At 42.1% G+C, this 21,294-nt stretch overlaps 1 protein-coding gene across 3 annotated transcripts in view; it reads right to left on the reverse strand.

Annotated features, from left to right (window-relative positions):
* LOC138971229 (sphingolipid delta(4)-desaturase DES1-like) overlaps positions 1 to 21,294 on the reverse strand; it is a 43,098-nt gene that overhangs the window by 16,890 nt on the left and 4,914 nt on the right. The window contains exon 1 of one of the 3 annotated variants that reach the window (XM_070343919.1): positions 3,896 to 4,021. The exons of 1 other annotated variant lie outside the window; for it this stretch is intronic. The gene's annotated coding sequence lies outside the window, so the exon portion shown is untranslated. Of the gene's footprint in view, positions 1 to 895; positions 1,544 to 3,895; positions 4,022 to 21,294 lie in introns of those variants that run through there. One more of the 3 variants, XM_070343917.1, reaches the window with a different exon arrangement.

Below are 21,294 nucleotides of genomic sequence, written 5' to 3' on the forward strand. Positions count from 1 at the left end.
TCAATGTGCAACACAACGCATTCTATCCGGACCCCTCCACAATCTAGGACATGTCCTAAATGCAACATATGTGACTTTACACTTTTCTGGGATCATGACAGAAACACAGCACAGTAAACTTATCCACAATCTAGGACCTTTTTCTTAAAACACAGCACAGTAAACTTACCAAAATCTAGGACCTTTTCTGAAACACAGCGCCAGTAAACTTATCCAGAATCTAGCACCTTTTCTAAAAACACAGCACAGCAGTTAACTTATCCAGAATCTCGGCCCTTTTCTAAAACATAGCACATCAGTTGCACTTACCCAGAGTCTAGGCCCTTTCTAAAACAAAGCAAAGTGAACTGATCCAGAACCTAGAACATGTGTCTTATATACAGCACAGGTTAACTTATCCAGCATCTAGGATCTGTTTCTTTTGCCCAGCACATTAACCTTGTCCAGAATCTAGGATCCTTTCTAAAAATGCAGCAAGTTACACTTATCCGACACATGTTTCATTGCAGATCTTGCCCTGTTTCATATCTATATGCTGAGCACTGACATAACTATTACAATTATCGAGAACCCCTTCTAACATCAGCACATGACAGTTATCCGGAACCCGATCTACTTTCTGTCTCAATCCAGCAATGTTTGCATGAGAGACGGGCAACAGCTGCAATAAAAAGTCTACCACAAGTTAGAGCGAGAGATGTTTGTGTGCCGCAACCCACTGTCTGTCAGCAACCGGCAACAGCAACATAATAAGACACACACACACACACTCCAACGACTAACAGCAAGACGAACAATTCACAAACGAAATAGTTTTTTTTTCAGAAATATGTTTTCTTCGGACATGCTCACATTGAAAAGAATGCTTTTTTGGTCAGATACTACTGACACTCACCTCTCAACGGTGTATTTGTCGAGTGACGGATTGAACGCACACACAAACACAAGAGCAGCGCACGCTGGGGGTATAGGGCGCGACACACGGCCACAGGTATCCACGTAGAGGTTGAGTAAGTGAATGGGGCGCGTTCGGTAGTACAGGCTTCATTCCTCGCAGCACACACACTATACACACACACACACCACACCACACTGACTCACGACCTCATATATAGACAGACGTCTATTTACGCCTCAATTGCGAATTATTCCTTTCAAAACCGGCTTCGCTGTTGAATGCATTAACAGAATGAAAATCATGTGATGTATGCGCGGTTGGGTCACACCACTTGTCAAACACAGCCTCGATCAATCAGAACGGTCACAGGTATGCGGGAGGAGTCGCTTGTTGGTTGGCGGGCCAAGTGTACCCAGGCTATAGGACTACGACTATAAAACACAGCGGCAGCTTTTTTTCCGCGCACACAGGCAAAACGAAAGTTTCAGGCACAATTCCAGACAGATTCTCTGGCATCGACTCAACAGTGCCACGACAGCTAGACTACCCCGACTTTGAGCTGATGTTGCTGTTCGCACTGAGGTTATAGTGTTCTAGCATTACAGGTAACGGTTAGTTTTGAGCACCTGCTTCTCACACGCGCTTTGCGGCAGCACAGACAGGCGGTGATGATGGATGTATGGGCAGGTTTAGATTCGCTGCGCCAGCAAAGCCGGGCAAAGACACTGCCGACGCAACGGCGTTTTTTTTATCCCTTCCATCCACCCCCCCCCCTCCCCCGGCCAACTCCCCACCCCGCTGTGCTTTACCCCGGGTGCCGCGGTTCACACTACTTGAAGCGGTTGCTGGTTTGGTATGTGGTGCACTTTAAGTTTTATAGGCGGTGCCGGTGATACATAGTCGTCACCCTTTTGCACTGGGTGTGTCGTGAACGAAGTGCGCGCTTAGTCGACAATGTACGTACTACTATCTGTCAACGATAGGCGGGCTACTGGCGTTACAAATGTCATGACATACCAGTTTTGAAGCCATAATGAAACAACAATTAAAAAACAACGTGAGCTCGATCCCCCCCAAAAAACCGCATTAAAGATACCTCCCTCCTCTAGAAAACGAGCATGTAGATTAGATGTGGCACAGATCTATTTAGAAGTCAACGTGGGATATAAGAGCATCCTTCCACTTAGACAGGAGGGGGTGGGGGGGTGGGGGGGGGTCTCCGTTGTTGAAAGTATTTACATTTAGGTCTATCGGAGTAAAGCAAAGAAAGTTCTAAAAAGCTCATATCTTTTTACAGTTTACTTTAAATCTTAAAAATAAAAATCTTGAACTCCTCTAAAAAGTGAATGAAAATCTTGTCTGGGGGAACGTTCCGGACCACTTGGACAGGTACCAACAATCAACAACCTGCCGCCATGGCTGATTCTTGTGCAGTATGGGACTAAATTGCTGAATTGATTTTGCAGCTGTTCACATAGCTCACGTTGTTTTTTAATTGTGGTTTTATTGTGGCTTTAAAACCGATATGTCATGACATTTGTAACGCCATTAGCCCGCCTATCGTTGACAGATTGATCAAGCGGTTGATAGCACGTGTTCAAGTTTAGGTCTCTCCAGGAAAAAATTTCCTCGCGATGTTCCCCTTTAAGCCTGATATCAATAGACCCTATCGGTATTCCAAGCTCTCGTAAGCTCTCGCAAACTTCAGAGCATAGCAAAGCATGTGGTACAGCGATCTCGCGCGAGCTGCGAAAGCCGAGGTTCGAAGTTCTCGCGACGTTCAAAGCATGACAAAGAACGTGTCTCGCGAGAGCTGCTCAGATACCGAAAAGGTCTATTGGTCAGAGCGGTCGACTTCGCGACTGAAGTCTACTTCACGAAACTCGCTGCACGAAGCTTAATTGGCACAGAATTTTCGTTAAAAAAAACGTCGCGAAGTCTTCGCGAAGTCAACATGGGGTTCAATAGACCTTTTCGGTATCTGAGCAGCTCTCGCGAGACACGCTCTTAGTTATGCTTTGAACATCGCGAGAACTTCGAACCTTGGCTTGTGCAGCTCGCACGAGATCGCTGTATCGCATGCTTTGCTATGCTCTGAAGTTTGCGAGAGATGACGAGAGCTTGGAATACCCGGATAGGGTCTATTGAGGATCGAGGACAGCCTTTACGAAATGATTTCGTTCCGCAATAAATTGTCACCCTGCCCAGAAAGCAGCCAGGCTGGACATAGGTGCTATGTGTCCAAGTGGAAGGATGCTCGTATCCCATGTAAAAGCCGGATCAAATCTGTGGTGATTGGAAAGACTTGTCTAAGAAAGCATCCGTTCAAGAACCTAATGTGCAGGCAAAAGATCACATCGACATTAACAAGTCCTTAATGGCTTAAAACCGTAGGACTTTTAATATTAAAAAAAAAAAAAATTAAAAAAAGTTTGAATGTCAACTCAGCAATTAATCAAGAGAACCGGAATCCGGCCCCAGCTCTCATTTCAGAATCCCCCATATTCCCCCCCCCCCCCCCCCCCCAAATCACCCTCTCCTATCACGAGTCTTTCTGTCGCAAAGAAATCAATAAAAATGAAAGGATAAATACTTGAAGGCATACTCCTTCCGTGCAACCTGTTCAGCTCAGATTTGGCCAGGCGTTTACATGGGATAAGACCATCCCTCCACTTGGTCACATACCAAAATTCAACATACTGACAAAATTAAAGTGGTAAGTTCGATTTTTTGAGGAATTAATTTCTTAATTTAACAAAATGTATTCATAAAAAAAAAAAATGCCACTGTGCACAAAGATGACACAAGCTGTTGATTCGTTGGCATGTGACCAGGTGGTGGGATGATCCTGAACAGATCGGAGATGGTGAGCCGAACGGTTAACACAAGAATGAATCAGTGATAACATTAGAACAGACTGAGAAAAATCAGAAACCATGATGCATAGATAGTGGGCTACAGAGACTAAATACGCAGAACATGCAAAAAGCAACTCACTGCGTCACTTGTAGATACGTTCACGGTACAGCCATAAGAAACAAACTGGAAGACAGGCAAGAATCCACTCATTATCGCACGCGCGCACGCGTGTCATCCCGTGCCCTTGTTTCTGACACTGCCAAGCATACACAACCGGTTGTGTAATCTGATCAACAGTAAATCTGTCACCGGTATATATTTGCGTTGGAGAGAGGAAAGAAAGCTGGGGGGGGGGGGGGGGGGGTGCTAGCGCACGTGTCAGTATTAGAGCGGAGCCGCGTTTGATATAGTTGTGTAAAGTGTAGCGGTGAATGTCACCAATAAAAGTGCGTTGGGAGAGAGGAGTTGCGCGTGATTGTCGCAGCGAGCACCTGTTAATATGCTTCGTTGTTTAACGTGTACAAGCAGTGTATCACCCGTATATCGATACGTGCGGTGGAAAGGGGAGGGACGGATTGAGGGACGGAGAGAGGGGAGGGCGAGAGAGGTGGGCGAGGGAGAGGGCGAGAGGAAGGAGAGGGAGAGGGAGGATGGAGGATGGAGGAAGGAGGGGACGTGCGTTCCAAAACCGTGCACATGATAATTTAACGTTACAGGTAGCAGGGCGCACGCAACGTGTCATACCATGCACCCACCTGAAACCACTACAGTTGTTGTTTGGATTATGGAGTTTTATGCACTGCCTTTTATAGTTAACTACATTTTTGTATTTGAAATAGTCCATTGTAGTCGGTGTAGGCCTTAAGCTTATTTTAATCGTTTGTCCAGTATTTAATTTAATTCTCTATTTTTGTATGAACTCAAATGTTTAGTGTTCTTAGTATGTCTTGTTAGGCTAAGTTCTATTTAATCAGAGTATGTTTGCGTGTATTATACCTAGTGATATTGTAAAGCGCATAGTGCTTTTAGTTATGCGCTATAGAAATCTCCTTTAATAAATAAATAAAATAAATGTGTGGCGGCATTATAATTGTGTAATGTGTAGCTGTTGGCAAGGCACACGCGCGGCATTGTTGCAATGTTAGTGATACCGCTGCGCGGTGCAGTCTTTATCAGCGGTGTCAGCTGAAGTTATTGCATTGAACTTGAACGTGCAGGAGAGCTGCATTGTACGCCGGTGCTGTCGCTGTTGTATGTGGAAGTCAATCTTCGCCGCTGCTTATTTGAAAATTCCCCTATGAAAACCATTTTGTAACGCACCATATAGCTCTCTCTGTCTAGGTTTTTACTTCCACTTCAATTGGTCACTTGCCAAAATTCAAGTCTGGGTGCTTTCTGTGCCGCAGAGTCGGACATTTTCGTTGAATGCAGTTAATTACGTGACATTGAAACGTCAATTTATTAAATTAATTAATTAAAACAATCCCTCATTGCAGAAGAAGCAGCCAGGCTGTTGATCATTTTTGGTAGGTGTCCAAGTGGAAGGAATGCTCTTATTGTGAGTAAACTCCTAAACAGTACCTTTAACTGACGCTGGCAAACAAACACCAGTCTGACAGTACCTTCAACTGACGCTGGCAAAACAAACCCAGCCTGACAGTACCTTTAACTGACGCTGGCAAAAAAACCGGCCTGACAGTACCTTTAACTGACGCTGGCAAACAAACACCAGTCTGACAGTACCTTCAACTGACGCTGGCAAAACAAACCCAGCCTGACAGTACCTTTAACTGACGCTGGCAAAAAAACCGGCCTGACAGTACCTTCAACTGACGCTGGCAAAACAAACACCAGCCTGACAGTACCTTTAACTGACGCTGGCAAACAAACACCAGTCTGACAGTACCTTCAACTGACGCTGGCAAAACAAACACCAGTCTGACAGTACCTTTAACTGACGCTGGCAAACAAACACCAGTCTGACAGTACCTTCAACTGACGCTCGCAAAACAAACCCAGCCTGACAGTACCTTTAACTGACGCTGGCAAACAAACACCAGTCTGACAGTACCTTTAACTGACGCTGGCAAACAAACACCAGTCTGACAGTACCTTCAACTGACGCTGGCAAAACAAACCCAGCCTGACAGTACCTTTAACTGACGCTGGCAAAAAAACCCGGCCTGATGTGTACAGTACCTTTAACTGACGCTGGCAAAAAAACCGGCCTGACAGTACCTTTAACTGACGCTGGAAAAAAACCCGGCCTGACAGTACCTTTAACTGACGTTGGAAAAAAACACACAGTCTGACAGTACCTTTAACTGACGCTGGTAAAATAACCCAGCCTGACAGTACCTTTAACTGACGCTGGTAAAAAAAACCCAGCCTGACAGTACCTTTAACTGACGTTGACAAAAAAACCACCAGCCTGACAGTACCTTTAACTGACGCTGGTAAAAAAAACCCAGCCTGACAGTACCTTTAACTGACGCTGGCAAAAAAACCCAGCCTGACAGTACCTTTAACTGACGCTGGTAAAAAAAACCCAGCCTGACAGTACCTTTAACTGACGCTGGCAAAAAAACCCAGCCTGACAGTACCTTTAATTAACTGACGCTGGTAAACAAACAGCCTGACAGTACCTTCAACTGACGCTGACAAGTTCGATAAGCAAGGGTTCCACTATTACCAGCGCACGCCCACGCGTGTCATTCCGTGCAAGTGTGTTCATCACTGTCATGAATGCACCGTTGCGGAACGTGTAGTGATTTACACATTAACACATCATATTACACAGTCAAGTTATACAATACAGCACTGGAGTGTTTTGTGTGAGAGTGTTATATACTTGCATGAAAATATATAATCTGCATAAAAACGTGTTCACGCGTGGGTTGATTATAGAAGCAGCTGGTGCTTGTTATAATTGTGTAGACGTCTATATATATACTGAATGTTTTAACCCCTGTTCGTGTCATTATAAATGATTCTGTTCTGCTGTGTCTTTTTTTTCGACAACCCCCTTGTATTTAATACGGTACGTGCAAACAATTGTATGCTGTCGCGATGGTCGATATACAAATATGAGTTTCTGAGTCGGTCCGTCTGTCTTTCTATCTCTGTCTGTCTGTCTGTCTGTCCTCAGTGTCCTGTCCTATCTGTCTGTCTGTCTGTCTCTCTCTGTCTGTCTGTCTGTCTCTCTCTCTCTCTCTCTCTCTCTCTCTCTCTCTCTCTCTCTCTCTCTCTCTCTCTCTCTCGTAAAAATGTGTCATCAACACCATCACTCTCCCTCCTCTCTCTCTCTCTCAGTGAGTCTGTCTGTTGGTCTGTCTGTCTGTCTGTCTCTCTATCTGCCTCTCTCTTAAAAACGTGTCATCATCGCCATCACTCTCCCTCCTCTCTCTGTGAGTGTGTCTGTCTGTTGGTCTGTCTGTTAGTCTGTCTGTTGGTCTGTCTGTCTGTCTGTGTCTCTCTCGCGTGAAAGTGCCATCATCAGCATCATCATCACTCCCTCTCTCTCTCTGAGTCCGTCCGTCTGTCTGTCTCTCTCCCCCCCCCCACCCCCACCCCCGCCCCCCTCACTCTCTGTGCACGTCACCACCCCCCCCCCCCTCCTCCTCCTAACATTCTTTTCAGTCGCATTTTCTTACAGCACTGTTATATGCCGGCCGGCGTGTGTGAATGCGTTATTGTGCTGAATCACTTGTCTAAATATAGTACAGTTCTCACGTGAGCGTTGCCGATCATTGAAAGAAGGCTGCACGCACTCAGACGGCTCTATCACCCCACGTCGCTGCGAGTTTTAACCAAGTACATTCCAGCTCTGGCGCAATACAAAAGTAAAATGTATCGCTTCAAGCGTGTCAAGTGATGTCTTTAAAAGGGCTGTGTATCATAATTAGTTGAACGAAGGACTACCGACCATTGTCGCTGCAACCGTGAAATAAGTTCTGACGCAATACGAAGGCAAGCTTAAAGCTTGTTGTTGATCCTGAACATGTTTATTATCTATTATTGTATATCCATACATTGTTGAATAAACCACTGTTTAAACCAATTCAAAGGCAAACGGGGGGAGGGGGGGGGATTGCTCCATGACTGTCATGTGATGTCATTAAAGGGGTAATGTTTCACAATGTTTACAAACACACCATGTCGCTGCCGTTGTTTAAATAATGTATGGAGCAATACAAAATAGACGGTGTGCCAGTCATGCGATGTCTTTAACGGTGACCCATGTCACACAAGTTTTACGAAGCACTATTGTCAAAGCAGCACCGCCCTGATATAACCCTTCGTGGTGAACTGGGCGTTAAGCAAACAAACAAACAAACGAAGCACTATCACACCATGTCGCTGTAAGTTAAGTTCAAGGTCTGGTGCAATACACAAAAGAAATTGCTTCAAGTGTTTCAGGTGATGTTTTCATGTCACACGTTTTCGCTAAGACTTATCATGCATGTATAGCCATAGCGACATAGGCTATATTACTCGACACCAAACGCAATAGAAAAACAAAAAACGCAAACATTACATGATAATTATAAAGGAAACGATCATATCATTTTGTCTTAATTGCGGATTATAACAAATAATGTAGCAGCGCCAGTTACGGCGTATCTTACCCAAAAAAAGAGCAGGTTGATTGGTTGGTTCTTGACTGAGTTGTTTTGTTGTTGTTTGCTTTTTGTCCTGAGGCCCACGCAGCCTGTTTACAAGAACAACTGCAGTTTGAAATAATCGCTTCACACTTATGGTTGAGTGTCATTATACGGGTAGTTTACTTAGCGGCCAGCTTTACTTAGTAATGTATACTTTACTTAAACATGCTTTACTTAGTAATGTATACTTTACTTAAACATGCTTTACTTAGTAATGTATAATTTACTTAAACATGCTTTACTTTGTAATGTATACTTTACTTAAACATGCTTGACTTAGTTATGTATACTTTACTTAAACATGCTTTACTTAGTAATGTATACTTTACTTAAACATGCTTTACTTAGTAATGTATACTTTACTTAAACATGCTTTACTTAGTAATGTATACTTTACTTAAACATGCTTTACTTAGTAATGTATACTTTACTTAAACATGCTTTACTTAGTAATGTATACTTTACTTAAACATGCTTTACTTAGTAATTTATACTTTACTTAAACATGCTTTACTTAGTTATGTATACTTTACTTAAACATGCTTTACTTAGTAATGTATACTTTACTTAAAGCATGCTTTACTTAGTTTACTTAGCGTCAAAATCGCCCCCATTGCGAAACCATCCAGCCAGCAGGCTATATTTGGTGCTAAGTAGCGAATCAGTCTAAACTCTACACACAAGGGATGTCACGTACAGTATTATTTTGTTTTCTTTTGCGAATAGTTTTAACTACACAACTCTCATCTGTCTGGTAATCGCCTGTCCGAGTGTATCAAACGAGGCTTGATTAATTGACTGAGTAGAGAAATATTATTCCGAGCATGAATTTGCCAGATTTAGCATCCTATCCTGAGTGAACTGTCCTTAGCTCTTCGTAACCGTGGATGTCAGTGACATTTCCCTATCTCTTACTAATTGTGCGTGCGTGCGTTTGTGTGCGTGCATACTTGAGAGCGTGTGTGTGTGTGTGTGTGTGCGTGTTTGTGTGTGCGTGTGTGTTTGCGTGTATGTCTTTATTACGGAAGGTAAAAGATAAGCAGGCATACATTTATTACATCCAGCTCTAGCCCTTAAGTAGGTGTGTGTGTGTGAGAGAGAGAGAGAGAGAGAGAGAGAGAGAGAGAGAGAGAGAGAGAGAGAGAGAGAGAGAGAGAGAGAGAGAGAGAGAGAGAGAGAGAGTCATATGATCAAGTTAATTACTCTTTCTTCCCTATTCGTTATTAGTTTCGTTTGTGATTTATTTCCTTGCGCGCCTCTCTGATTACATATATCTATGAGTTCATCTTTTTTTGTCCTAAACATAATTTTTTCATGTTTACTATGTGAAGAATCACGTACACGTTTCCTCCCTACATTAATAATTGCTTCATCTGTTCAACAACATATTAACAGGTGACTTGATTACCCCCCCCCCCCCCCCCGCTTCTGTTTCTGAAACGTGACTTAGAATAAGAAGGTATAGTTTACAGAGCCAAAATAAGAATGGAAACAATTGAAAATAAGTAAAATAATAATGGCAGATTGCACCAGGTTGCTCCATTTTCCTTGTTTTTATCAAAATTTTCCGAGGGGGCATGCCACCGGACACCCCTCGGAGTCGGCCTTTGTCTTCGACTTAAATGACAGTTTTTGAAGGTAATTTGTTGGCGCAGGTTGCACCAGATCGGTCAATTTTCCTTGTTTTGATCCAAAATTGTCTGCTTAAATGAACTTTTTGGAAGGTGTATTAGGGGTAGTTTCTTGGCTCAGATTGCACAAGGTTGCTCCATTTTCCTTGTTTTTATCTTTTTTACCCCCCAAGGAAGCATGCCCCCGGACCCCCCTAGGAGGTTCGGCCGCTTCGCGCCCTCAACTTCGCGTCGTCGATCTGTCCCTAAAAGACGAACCCCCCCCCCCCCCCCCCTTAAAAAAGATGTGATCCGCTCCTGCGCGTATTTTTTTTTAAAGGACTTTTAAAATGTGAAGAACAAATTTTGATTTAGATCACAATCTCAGATCTGGCCAGGTTGTTACATGGGGTAAGACCATCTTGTCACTTGGACACATACGAAAAATTAACATCCCGACGGATTGCTGTGGTGAGTTGTAATTTTTCGATGAATTAATTTCTCTTGGCCTTTACAAAATTAACTCACCACAAAAAGTTAGCTCTCCACAACATCAGGTATGTTTGGTCAGTGTCTGTTTCCAGGTCTAAAATAAAACGTTGTCTGACTGTAGCCTCACACACTTACAAGCCCCTAGTTATACGATACTTTTGTGAATAAAATGAATTATCCAACAAATGTCATTCGACCCTCTGTGTAATATCAACTAAATGTCAGCCTTTGACTGGGTTCTTCTTTTCGTTGCGCAATACCCATTGCACCTTACATATTTAATCTCAGATCATTGATTTCTTCCCCCCTTAGAGCTTCTCATACTCGACAGATATTTTTTCCCTGAGAGGAGAAAAAGTAATTGCCCTCAATCCTCCTCGATTTTTGTATCATTATACAGAATAGTCTTGATCATTAAGACCCATTGCTGGGTCTAGATCTCGACAACAGGGTCGGATTTGTAGAAACCAAAGCCGTCAATAGAAGTGATGACGCAATGCCTTTGTGGAGGTAAGCCAACAAGAAACGAATCTGTACTTCCACAGCACAGATATTGTTGCATGAAAGAATTTGTTAAAGGCAGAGTAAGCCTCCCGTAAACCATCACAGATACGGTCAGGCTTTTACACACAGTACAAACACCCTTTCATTTAAACACTCACCAATTGAGAACATCCTAGGTGCCCTCCGTAAAGAGCGAACAATTTTCAAAGAATTTATTTTTGCGTGGTTTATCTTACCCCTGAGCCATCGTGAACCCGTGTGATCCAGTTTTCCCTTTTCACAATGCAGTCGTCATAGTTAGTCATTTGAATGCGACTCGACGTGAGCTTTACTATAATAGCACGTTTTTTATGCACGAAACAACGGCTGTGGTTCACAAGAACTCAGTCTAGCGATGGCTTTTGACTGTTGAGAGGAACGGCGATTTGCACTGATAAAACCGTCGTCTGCTACGACCCTTGCGTGACCCTGCTTCCGGGCTTTTCTTTTTTTAAACTTTCACAACTTCGAATTGTTCTGATCTTGTCTTGATGAAAAACGAATTCTTTTATGATTAAAGAATGTTTGTGTAACAAGCTGTCAATTTATTATTTAGATTTTAAAAGTTAGGTCTAGCGCAAAAACGAGGCGCCATTGTTCTTCAGGGCCAAGTCCACGAAAATAAATTCTTGGAAAATGTCTCACGCTCGACAGAAAGCAGCCAGGATGTTCCCGTTCGGTGAGCGTTTAAATTAATGGAAGTATGCTTGTACTGTATTTAGACGCTCGGGGAGCTCTGTGATGGTTTACGGGAGGCTTACTGTGCCTTTAACACCAAGCCGAACTGTTCTGCAATGCAAAGAATAACAAAAATAGCCAAAGCTGTTCTATTCAAGAGCGTGAAAAAAAACCCCTGTGTCACAGGTTCGTGGCGTTGGGAATGGAGCGTTTATTAAGCTACGTTGGCTTTCATGTTTTTGGCGTCAAGTTCATTCAAAGGACGGCCGGAAATGAAAATCGGTTGAATGAAAATTGTAACTCGTAACCATAACTGCGTAACGCAAGCTTACACAGCCCCCCCCCCCCCCTCCCTTTCGTACGCAGAGATCAAGCGCTACTTTGTTCAAAGGTCTACAAATACACAACACATCGTACGCAGGAACTAAGCCACATTTCTGTTGAAGCTCTCATTGTCGAAAAATACAATGATAGAGGTCGAATTTTTCAGCACAGATGTTGTAAATGAAGCTAAGGCCAAGAAGGCTAATACCGTAAATGGCACTTAAAACTCGTGTACACCGTCACAGATAGGGTTTTACAGGGGTTAAGAGCATCCTTCCATTTAGGCACATACCAACACTAAACAACCTGAATGCTTCACGCGCAAAGTTTACTTTTCTCGCCTTTTTGTTTTACTGAATTAATTGCACAGATTGAAAAATGGTGTCACACAAAAAAAGTAATTCAGCGAATTCGAGTGCATGGAAGGCTGCTGCTATCCCCGTTAATTCAAAGCTTGGAGGGATCCATGGTCATTTCCACTAAGGTCTTCATTTGCACAAGCGATGACATTCTTTAAAGTTACCATACAATGACTTCACACAGAGCGTCCCCAATTGGCCTCAAAAACAAAATGGCGGCATGCACGGGGAGTGAATCAGAGGCAAATTGTGTATGGTTTGAGTAACTATAAGCTTACGCATCTCTAATTGCATGCGAAGGGTGAAAAGGCTGTAAATCCCATCTTGAATTTCAGGCTGAGGTAAGCATTTTTTGGAATTGCCCCAAAAGAAGGAATGCATCTCTAAGAGACTGCCACAGATCTTATCGCAGACGTAAACTCGATCGATGAGACGGTCGCATCACCCGACATTTTCCCGGGTGGATTTGTTTTGAGAATTGATCGACTTTCTACCCTCTCTGTCAGTCTCTTCCTGCGAGATATTTTGCCGTGTCAAATATTTACTCTTCATTTGTCTTCCGACCGGCTCTAGTGCCGCGCACACGACGTCAATCCTTTTGTGCAGTTGGCAATTTACTGTTCAAACGTCATGAAATGTGTATTTGAAGTAGCATGTTCTGCGCACATCAAAGGGACGGAGAGAATATTATAGACCACCCCGATGGCTTGCGTGGGTATGGTTTGATTGAAGATAAAAGTTCGAGAGCTATAATTAGGCACGTGCGTGCGTGTGTTCGATGCGAATGAAGAAGACATGCTGGTCCACAGACGCATTGAGTGCAACGATATCAAAGTATTTTGCTATTGCTATGGAGAGAGAGAGAGAGAGAGAGAGAGAGAGAGAGAGAGAGAGAGAGAGAGAGAGAGAGAGAGAGAGAGAGAGAGAGAGAGAGACTGACACTGACACTGACTTTTGGCTAAATGACCACCGTTTCGAAAAACAACGACATTGGTTTTATTCATGTTTAGCCTTAACCCAAGACGCCTTGAAACGTTATATAAGATGTTCAGTTGGTTTTGCAAGCCCACTATGGACGATGATAGCAGTGCAATGTCGTCAGCGAACATCAAAAGAAACAGTTCGATCTCACCGGGAAGCATTTGAATTCCGTGTCTGCCCTTACATCTTATTTCCGAGGCAAGCTCGTTTATAAGAAACGAAAAAAGCGTTGGGCTCGCTAGACAGCACTGCTTCAGGCCTTGTAGGCATTCAAAATAATCAGTATTGCCAGAGTTGCATCGGACGCAAGAGAGAACGGATGAATACATTGACCTAAGCATGTTAAACATTCTTCCGTTTACACCAATCTTTTATAAAACATTCCACAAAACATCCCTTTTAACTGTGTCAAACGCCTTTTGAAAGTCCACAAAAGCAACATATAACTTCTTTTTTAGTTGAAGCTGCTTAATTGGTAACTGCTGCATAAAGAGTGAACATGTGGTCAATTGTGGAGTAATTTTTTCAAAAACCCGCTTGTGACTCAGAGACTGAGAATGTTGTTTTCCTCAGCCCACGCTGACAAACGGGCATTCATAATACTGGTATACAACTTGCTCACACAACTTAACAAAGAGACGCCTCTATAATTGTCAGGTTTCTCATCATCACCTTTCTTAAATATTGGTTGAATGATAGCCTTTGCCCAATCTGAAGGGTAGTCACCAGTCATAAAAAGGTCATTAAACAGCATCAAAAGATAGGGGACGATTGTGTCACCTGAGGTTTTTAAGAGATCATTTAAAACGCCATCTGGTCCCGCTGCTTTCCCCTTTTTTAAGCCACTTAAATCAGTCCTCACTTCTTCTTCGGTAATATCACTGTTAAGAATGTCGCAGTCAAGCTCGTTTTCTTCTTCATTGACAGTAGGATCATGTTCTTGAACATGCCTTCTATCATCATCCTCGTTAAGTACTTTCTTAAAATGGTCATACCATGCCTGGTTGTCAATAGTTCCTGCGGGTTTACGTTTTCTCCTGAATTTCTTTATCTCCTTCCAAAATGCATGAGAGTCAGAAATATTCAACAGCAGGCTATTCACTCTATTTTATTTGTGACTGTCTTTTTTCTGTTCGAGCACTTTGGAGTATGACTTTCTCTCCATTAGGTATAACCCCTTTAACCTGTCTTTCTCTTGTCCTGTCTTTTCCTTTTTGTACATCCGAAATGCCTTGCGTGTTTGTCTTTTTAATTTCCGGCATTCAGAATCGAACCACTTGTTGTTTTCGGAGATTAAAGGTGAGTCATTTTTAAACACCCTTTCCATTGGTTTGGCAGCGTCTTTCAAAGCACACGTAAATAACTCCAATGACCCCTCTGCGTCCTCTTGGATCAAAGCTGTAGCAGCGGCAAGTTTGTTTACAAAGCTTTCAGGCTGAATCAAGGTTTTGACCTCTTGCTCTTTTTCTCTGTCCCATATGAGTCTTTTTGTAGATGGCTGTGTTGCTTCACTGATGGGGGGGGGGGGGGGGGGACGGACATGGGCATAATCGACGCTAAACGTTAACCAGAGGGGCATATGCGATGACTCAACCCTCTCATCTACGGCTAGACGTTTAGAACGTGACGATAATTCATCAGAGACAACAAAGTAATCAATGACGCTATTTCCATGTACAGAAACCTATATATATGTAAAGTGTTCTGATAGATCAGGGGTGCAGTTGCCGTTTAAAATATGCATACTGAAAGATGTACAAAGGGAAAGTAACTCCCAACCAAATTGGTTAGCCACCCTGTCCTCTGATGACCTGGTGCAAACCGCGTATGAATCGCATCGCTTATCGGCGCTATTCATTTCGTCAACAGGGCACACGTACGTTAGGTTGATACTGGCCTGTTCTTGCGTTTAAGTCTCCACAAAGAATGACCTGCAAATCTCTGTGTGTTTCAAACACGTCAAGGAGACAACACTCTAACTCATCGATATGGCACTTTGTCTGTTTTGTGTTATAATATGGCGACGTGGTTGGAGGGAGAAAGAGAGAGAGATAGAGATAGAGAGAGAGAGAGAGAGAGAGAGAGAGAGACAGACAGACAGACAGACAGACAGACAGACAGATAGACAGACACTGACAACAGACAGAGAGAATTACAGAGAGCGAGAAAGACAGGGATAATGACAGAGAAAGATAGAAGAGGTCACGGGATACAGTATACATGTAGGGGAAGGGCTCCTAATATGGACCGGCTCCTAATATGGACAAACTAACGGCGCTAGAGCGCTCAAAAAAGTTTTATTCGCTGTATTCACCCTATCTGGATAACTTGCACATGTCAAAACAGTTGCAGAAACACAAATCTCAAAACCGTTAGGCTTTTTCTCTTTTTACATTTAGTCAAGTTTTGACTAAATGTTTTAACATAGAGGGGGAATCGAGACGAGGGTCGTGGTGTATGTGTGAGTGTGTGTGTGTGTGTGTGTGTGTGTGTGTGTGTGTGTGTGTGTCTGTCTGTCTGTCTGTCTGTCTGTCTGTCTGTCTGTGCGTGTGTGTGTGTAGAGCGATTCAGACCAAACTACTGGACCGATCATGAAATTTGACATGAGAGTTCCTGGGAATGATATCCCCGGATATTTTTTTAATTTTTTTCGATAGATACCTTTGATGACGTCATATCCGGCTTTTTGTAAAAGTTGAGGCGGCACTGTCACACCCTCATTTTTCAATCAAATTGATTGAAATTTTGGCCAAGCAATCTTCGACAAAGGCCGGACTTCGGTATTGCATTTCAGCTTGTTGGCTTAAAAATGAATTAATGACTTTGGTGATTAAAAATCTGAAAATTGTAAAAAAAAATTTTTTTTTTATAAAGCGATCCAAATTTACGTTCATCTTATTCTTCATCATTTTCTGATTCCAAAAACATATAAATATTTTATATTTGGATTTAAACACAAGCTCTGAAAATTAAAAATATAAAAATTATGATCAAAATTAAATTTTTGAAATCAATTTAAAAACACTTTCATCTTATTTCTTGTCGGTTCCTGATTCCAAAAGCATATAGATATGATATGTTTGGATTAAAAACACGCTCAAAAAGTTAAAACGAAGAGAGGTACAAACAAGTCGCGTAAGGCGAAAATACAATATTTAGTCAAGTAGCTGTCGAACTCACAGAATGAAACTGAACGCAACGCAACGCAGCAAGACCGTATACTCGTAGCATCGTCACTCCACCGCCCGTGGCAAAGGCAGTGCACGTGGAATTGACAAGAAGAGCGGGGTATTCGTTGCGCTGAGAAGGATAGCACGCTTTTCTGTACCTCTGTTTGTTTTAACTTTCTGAGCGTGTTTTTAATCCAAACATATCATATCTATATATTTTTGGAATCAGGAACCGACAAGGAATAAGATGAAAGTGTTTTTAAATTGATTTCGAAAAAAAAAATTTGATAATAATTTTTATATATTTAATTTTCAGAGCTTGTTTTTAATCCGAATATAACATATTTATATGTTTTTGGAATCAGCAAATGATGGATAATAAGATAAACGTAAATTTGGATCGTTTTATAAATTTTTATTTTTTTTTACAATTTTCAGATTTTTAATGACCAAAGTCATTAATTAATTTTTAAGCCACCAAGCTGAAATGCAATACCGAACCCCGGGCTTCGTCGAAGAGTACTTGACCAAAATTTCAACCAATTTGGTTGAAAAATGAGGGCGTGACAGTGCCGCCTCAACTTTCACGAAAAGCCGGATGTGACGTCATCAAAGACATTTATCAAAAAAATGAAAAAAAGATGCGGGGGTTTCATACCCAGGAACTCTCATGTCAAATTTCATAAAGATCGGTCCAGTAGTTTAGTCTGAATCGCTCTACACACACACACACACACACACACACACACACACACACACACACACACACACAGACACACGCACACACACACGCACATACACCACGACCCTCGTTTCGATTCCCCCTCGATGTTAAAATATTTAGTCAAAACTTGACTAAATATAAAAAGCGTGCTATCCTTCTCAGCGCAACTACTACCCCGCTCTTCTTGTCAATTTCACTGCCTTTGCCACGAGCGGTGGACTGACGATGCTACGAGTATACGGTCTTGCTGAAAAATTGCATTGCGTTCAGTTTCATTCTGTGAGTTCGACAGCTTGACTAAATGTTGTATTTTCGCCTTACGCGACTTGTTTTCACTTTGGGCAGCGTTCACTCTAAATTTGCTGCCTAAAACGGACTCGTTTCTGTCCACAGCCAAAGCTTTTAGCACACAAAAATTGCTATAGATGACAGCTAAGACCGTATTTGTTACATTTTAGCAGTGTTGACCCCGAGTTTCTACTGCAAACAAAAATAATAACAAAATCTCAAAGTATGTGTAAGTCCCCTAATATGGACCACCTTCAACAAATCGAAGAAAATAAAAGCTAAAGGCTATTTTCATTAATGCATTAAGAAGCTTGCTGGAAATAACCTATAACTAGCCCTCGAGATTTCAAAAAAATATAACAAAAAGTCTTCTTTTCGTGGAAGTTGATAATTTCACTTATTTTCACTCTGTTTTTGATAAGCTTCTTTAGTTTCCTGGTGTGCTTCAAATAATGCTCTCATCAACCCGAAACAGATAAATCTAAAGCATATTTGAACTAGTCTGACTTGTACACTTAGTTGTATCATGTCATTTTGAAGTATTGGGGGCTTTTTACAGTGATTCGAGGCCGCTTCACTGGTCCATATTAGGCGCCCAGGCTCCTAATAGGGACCATTTGTGATTTTTTCTGTATTTAATTTTTGCTGAATGTCTATCAAAGCTATTTCCCTCTAATTAGGCCTAACGGTTAACCTAAAAGAGAGAAGGACTACCAAACACAAAATGAAACTTCTTCGCAAGAAAACAAGCTAGTTATCAGCATGAAACAAAAGGTGGTCCATATTAGGAGCCCTTCCCCTACAGTCTTGTATGCATGATTGTGTCATTCCTACAATGTGCAACTGACTAGTCCGTGAAACAGGCAACTACATTGCTTATTATTCGTGAAAAAGACAAAATGACACACACACTTAATGTACATCTACTTCAATACTACTTACAACCCCCCCCCCCCCTCCCCCATTTCTCTCTTCATCTGTTTCTCTCTTTCTGAAAAAAATAAACATCTGGAAACAAACTACTGGAAAGTGGCCGACTTTTCTCCAACAAATAGCAAGTGCAGACGAAATCGAATCTTTTACTGCGTACACTGCAAGATATTAATATGTCATATTGTCATTTTTGTTGCTCTTTGTGACAGATTCCTCTTTTGGCATAAGTTGTGCCATAGCTTCAATCGTTGCTCTGGTTGGTCGAAGAGGTGCGGGGTGGCGGGGGGGGGGGGGGGGGGGGGGGGTGGTGATTTTGATATCACTGTCTCAACAGACCATAGCAGAAGATATCATCACACAGTCCGTCAATATTGGGTAATATCATCACACAGTCAGTCAATGTTAGATATATTGCTAATTCTCTGGACATTTTGTATTTACTGTAAAGAAATTACAAAAGTATTTGTCTCAGTTTTGGCTGTTCCATATCCCTCCCTCTGATTATTATTTCTTTTTGTTCACTCTTTTCAGTATTTCAAAATGTCTTTTCTTTCAAAAAGTCTTTAGTCACTTGCTCAACTAAATTCTGGGATAATTACATTTTCATATATATTTGTCTGTTTTTAAATGTAGGTGTTTTTGTTTTTGAAGTGGGGAAGCAATAAAGAGGTCGTCGATATCAAAACTGATATCGACGGAAATGTCGTCGATATTACTTTTGCACTGAGCTCAGTTTTGCCCAATTGACCAATGGAAATCCACGTAACATATGAAATAGCAATATTGTGTTATATATTGTGCGCTGTAGTATAGTGCGCGTGCCCCTTGTCTCCGACACGAAGGCAAAATGGCTAACGATACTGTCTCATACCATTTTTCATTGACAGCCAGCTTATTTAGTAGAGAAGGTGTGTGTGCGTGTACGTGTACGTGTACGTGTGTGTGTGTGTGTATATGTGTGTGTGTGTGTGTGTGTGTGTGTGTTTGTGCGTGTGTACCTATGTTTGTGTATGTGAGTCACATTGTGTGAGTGTGTGTGTGTAAAGTGTGTAAGAGAGAGAGAGAGAGAGAGAGAGAGAGAGAGAGAGAGAGAGAGAGAGAGAGAGAGAGAGAGAGAGAGAGAGAGAGAGAGAGAGAGAGAGAGAGAGAGAGAGAGAGAGAGAGAGAGAGAGAGAGAGAGAGAGAGAGAGATCTAGAGAGATATGTCGAGAGTCGAGAGATATGTCGAGAGTCGAGAGATATGTCGAGAGAGAGAGAGAGAGAGAGAGAGAGAGAGAGAGAGAGAGAGAGAGAGAGAGAGAGAGAGAGAGAGAGAGAGAGAGAGAGAGAGAGAGAGAGAGAGAGAGAGAGAGAGTACAAAGGTATCAACCAAGCGATAACACATCTCAGATAAAGACTGCAGAAGTTTGTTGTAATGTGGGGTGAACGCCCATTATGTGGGTGTAGCCTAGTCCTACCCTGTAACTCTTTAACTAATGAGGCCCTGATATATACAGTCCTTCCTATGTAAACAATAATGTACTACACTACTACAAATCTGTCCGAGCCCTTAATGGAATAAGACTCTCCTTCCACTTATACACGTGCAGCAAAACTCAGCAGCCTGACATCAAAATAAAGCGGTCGCAATGTTATTACACTGTATTACTGTTGACTGTAGCCGTGATAACATCCCCGATGTTTGTTGAATACATAATATATTCCGAGTTCTCACGTTTCAGATAAATAACTGTGTAAACCTGTTTCATGCAGGACGCGACTTCAGTCAAACCTAGTTTCAAAGTGCGGCCGCGCACACCCTTTCGCTTTCAGTCTTATCTGGAGTTGGCACAGTTGTTAAAACGTCTCGCAGTTTGTCAAAGAGTGCACACAAGTTTTGTCCGCACCCACTCAGTCCTCCATTCGCTGGGCGTATGAATGTAAAGGCTGTCATTTAGAACCCACAGTGTATTTCGATCGGCACACACGGTTTAAGTACACGTACTATCCAAACCCCAATCCTGCGCAAACAATCGTTCATGACTACCTGTGACTTAAAGTGGACTTGTCTCTTTCAGAATTCGGACCCGCCACCGCTCTAAAACGGGGACAAATATAACCAAGCACTTTGCATTTTAGACATGTATACCCCACTTTATGCCAACATCGTGCCCGCGGTTTCTCTAAAAAGATTTCTGACTTTGTGTATAAGAGCTCGTGAAAGCTTTATCCTTTGTCGTGGTTATATGATTTCAAGATATCTGTCTACAATATTATGCCATTAATTTTATGTGGCTTGAAAAGATTCTACCGCAGTCAGAAATTGAGAGTGAGAATGAGTTCAGACGCAGTGCTCACAATGATTAAGTTAATGTTCATACACTATTGAATTTTTCATAGCCCCACAGTATAAGTAACCTCAAAAGAAAACGCGCGCCACTTCTCCTAAATAGCAGATCGGCATAATAAGTGCAGTTAAAAAAAAACATTATTCGTATAACTTTCAAAATCGAACCCCTTGTTAATCATAAGTTTTCAGGAAAAAAACACACAAGAACAACGAAAACATCATGAGCATGAGAAAAGTCCCGTAATACTTAAAGGGGTTCTAGAACAATTTCATTTAAGAGTCCAAGACGCGAATTTCACATGCGAATTTTGCATACCGAATTTCGGTACGCAAATTTCGCATGCGAATAAAAAGAGCATACGTCCATAGATACGATGTTTCCCTATTTGGCGCACTAAAAATGATGCAGACCAATACACGGTCAAGGCCTAGTTACACAACT

Source organism: Littorina saxatilis, linkage group LG7 (genome assembly GCF_037325665.1).
Source record: "Littorina saxatilis isolate snail1 linkage group LG7, US_GU_Lsax_2.0, whole genome shotgun sequence".
NCBI lineage: Eukaryota > Metazoa > Mollusca > Gastropoda > Littorinimorpha > Littorinidae > Littorina > Littorina saxatilis.